This window comes from Pristiophorus japonicus, unplaced genomic scaffold (assembly GCF_044704955.1).
Source record: "Pristiophorus japonicus isolate sPriJap1 unplaced genomic scaffold, sPriJap1.hap1 HAP1_SCAFFOLD_47, whole genome shotgun sequence".
NCBI classification, from domain to species: Eukaryota; Metazoa; Chordata; class Chondrichthyes; family Pristiophoridae; genus Pristiophorus; species Pristiophorus japonicus.
This window is the reverse complement of record NW_027254374.1, coordinates 2,344,322-2,348,109: the sequence shown is the minus strand read 5'-3', so window position 1 is coordinate 2,348,109 and position 3,788 is coordinate 2,344,322. Positions and strand designations below refer to the sequence as shown.

The window sequence follows — 3,788 nt, the reverse complement described above, 5'->3', positions numbered from 1 at the left end:
TATCGTGTACTTTTAGCGGATGATCTAAATGAATAAACCGAGCATTTCTGCAGCGTCGTTCACCTCAGGACTTCCCAAAGCGGTTCACAGCCAGCTAAGTAGTTTTACAGTGTGGTCACTTTTGTAAGGTAGGAAATGCAAAAGAAGATTTGCAACAGCAAGAACCAACGATGTTATAGTGAACAGATGTGGGTTGAAGGATGTACATTGGCTCCATGACACCGGAGTGAACTCTCCTGCTCTCCTTCCGAATAGTGGGCGTGGGAACTTTTAAGTCCAGTTCGGAGGGCAGACAGGGTCTCGGTTTAAGATCTCAACGGAAAGTCAGCAACTCCGAAAGTGCAGTGCTGCATCACTACTGTCGCTCCGACATTAAAACACCTACTTGACCTCCTCCTCACCAATCTGTCTGTCGCAGATGCAACTGTCCATGGCAATATTGGTAGTAGTGAACACTGGACAAACCTTGTTGATGCCAAGTCCTGTCTTCACACGAAGGACATTCTGCATCGTGTTATCTGGTACTACCACCGTGCTGTATGTGATAGATTCTGAAGAGATGTAGCAGCTCAAAGCTGGGCATCCTTGATGTGCTGTAGGACATTAGCGGCAGCAGAATAATATTCCACACAATCTGTAACCTTATGTCCAAACATATACCTCACTCTACCGTTACCTTGTACACAGAGTACCAAACCTGGGTAGCGCCTCAGCCTCTTTTTTCAAGTGAAAGGAGACCCAGCATGTTCAACCTTTCCTGATATGTTTGCACTGACTGTTTATGCATCATCCTTGTCAATCTACTCTGCATCCTCTCAATGCCTCTATATGCTTTTTATAATATGGCGAATGGAACTGTAAGCAGCATTCTGTGTGGTCTAACAAAGGTTAAATAGAAGTTTAGAATAACGTCACTACTTTTATATTCTGTCCGTGTAGATAAAAAGAATCTCGTTTTCTTTGCCTTTTGTATAGCCTTGTTAAACTGTGTTTTAACTTTTAGAGTTTTGTGCATTTTTCTTCCGTGATCGCTTTGATCCTCTACGCCAGCCAGACTGACATCCTCAAATAATATGCAACCACCCTATTTTCAGAACAAAATATAACACATCAAATTTGTATGGTTTGAAATTCAAATGTAAATTTTTCATGACCTCCTGTAATTTGTTGCAGTCCTCCTCAATTTTGAACAACCCCCCCAATTAGATATCACTTGCAAATTTCGTAATTATGTTTTTGCTTTGTCGTTCAAATTTTCAATATAACTTTTGAACAACAATGATCCCAACACAGGTTGTTGTGGAACACCACTACCCACCTTCTTCCAATAGGAAAAGCTCCATTTTAACACTACTCTCTGCTTTACGTCTTGAAACCAGCGAGCTATTCATTCTTCTAGTTGTCTCCTGATTCAGCATTCTATAACCTGGACTTGAGGGTCTTCTTGTTCCTGTGCAACAATCTAGAGGTCCCAGTGCTTTATTTGAGTAAGTCAAGCATGAAGACTTCGTTAGCAAGGGCAGCATTTGTTGCGCATCTCTAATTGCCCTCGTTAAGGTGTTGCTGAGCAACCATATGCAACTGAATGTCTCGCCAGTCCATTTCAGCAGGCAGTTAAGTGGGTCTAGAGTCACATCTCGGCCCAGACTGGTAAGGTCTGCAGATATCCTTCCCTAAAGGATACTAGTCAATCAGATTGTTTTGTTACGATAATGGTCACCATTACTGGTACTTTTAAATTCCAGGTTTATTTAATTAAATTTAAATTACCGTACTCTAGTGGTGGGCTGTAATTTTCTCTCTCTGGATTAGTAGTCCAGTGAAATAACAGTCATGCTACTATGATTGGCCGCCAGTGTAATGTGCTCGAGTGGTTGAATGACTCCTCCTGTTTCTGGGCAACAGTTGTGGCTAAGGAATGGCAAACCCCCTGGACGGTGAGTGAATTATCATGTCACTATTATTGGTCTCCGCCTGTTTAATGTCCTCGAGGGTCCGAATGACTCCCCCTGTCCCTGTGTGTAATAACAGAAAAGTCCTTTATTGTAAACTGCCTCGGGTGTGCACCGGATTTATTTGATTCCCACTTCGGTTAAGAACAAGATCCGACTTCCTGTATTGCCTAAAGGATATCCGACAGTGGCGCACTCTGGTGTCAGTTAACCTAAGTATAAATGTATTACCCTGTTCATCATGTTGCGTGTTGGAATGGCAAACCCCTGGTCCTATGCAATATGCACGAGGTGTTGAATGGCCTCATTCTATTTCTGTGCAACATGTTCGTGGGTTTGGCATTTCCTTCTCGTCATCTGTGCTGCAGGTTCGCGCACGAGAATAGAGTTCTCCTATTCTTCCTCATGTCCCTTGCAACTGATTTGAGGGGTTAATGGACTCCGTCTGTCACAGTCTCGATGTCTTGCTCCTGTTACTGCGCAAACGACTCAGGGCGCCCAGAGATTTTAAAGGATAATTGTGGCCTTTGTGTAACAGCAAGAGATGGGCTGCAGTTTCACATCTCTGAAGTTTTGATTTGCTGCAAAATTGATCGTGCGTAGCAGGAAACATAAAATTCTGACGTAAAATCCGTCTCTGGTGGTATTCAACCCCACAATTTTTCAATACCTTATATTACATTAACTCAAAGTCTATCTGTCTGATATTTTGAACCGATCATTGGACTGTTAAAGCGTATCATTAATGAAGTTGCGAAGGCCGAGTGGTTAAGGCGTTGGATTTAAAATCCAATGGAGTTTTCCCACGCAGGTTCGAACCCTGCTTGCAGCGATTCTACGGGAAGTGTTTCCTTCTTTAATTATCTCCGTGTGGATAGCGCTGGAATCTCATCACATTTCCCTTTATTGCACTGATTGATGCGAATCTGATGTTGGAATTTTAAACACTATTAATTTAGAGGCATTAATTAGTGATGGTTGGTTTGTTGGAAACGATTTGCAAAGATGAGTGAGAAATATACACAGGAGACAGAATGAAAAAATGCCTTTTAATAATGAGTCCCTCAATGTTAAGAAGGAAATCACCTTCAGCAAATGAATGTGAACATGGTTTGACTTTAAAAGTGGAACAAGATTTGACAAAAGCACCAACGCAAGTCTCGAATCTGCAATCTTCTGAAACCATTAGTTTTGCACCAAAGTGAGACACCTGAGCCAAATGGCCAAGCGCCCGCTGCAGTGCAGAGCAGCGAGATGGTGAGAATGAAGGATTGCACACCGGAATTGTATTTTTTTCTGTTTGATATTTTCCACTGCAGACCAATCTGCGGCAGTGAGCCATTCTATGATTGAAATACAAGACGTAGCAAAGCCGCGGAGGATATACAAATGTACCTTAAATGCTGAAGAACTAATATTTTGCAGCATTGCTTCAAATCATTGCAGGTCCATTGCGAGTTTATTTCCAAAATGTTTATGCTGCTCGAAAATAATTTCACCCTACCACCAAGAATAAAATAATTACCCAATACATGAATAAAACCCGATACTTTGGCGTTATTCGCATCAGGCTCGAAACAACAGAGCTAACCCGCCTTATTGCTATTCACTTTTTTCAGACCCTGTGAAAGAAAAAAACTATCATTTCTACGGCGACTATCACCTCAGGACTTCCCAAAGCAGTTCGCAGCAAATTAAGTACTTCTAAATTGCGGTCACTGTTGTAATGTAGGAATTGCAAAAATTGAAAGCATGGAAGGAGGACATTTCAGCTCATCGTGTAGATATTGGCCGACTAAGAACTTCCCAGCCTCAATCCCACTTTCCAGCTCGATG

The 3,788-nt window shown here is 42.0% G+C and overlaps 1 non-coding gene across 1 annotated transcript; it reads left to right on the top strand.

Annotated features, from left to right (window-relative positions):
* Window positions 1-2,702: 2,702 nt before the first annotated feature.
* Window positions 2,703-2,784, top strand: trnal-uaa (transfer RNA leucine (anticodon UAA)). The gene has a single exon. It is a non-coding gene; the product is annotated as a tRNA-Leu (tRNA).
* Window positions 2,785-3,788: the final 1,004 nt, after the last annotated feature.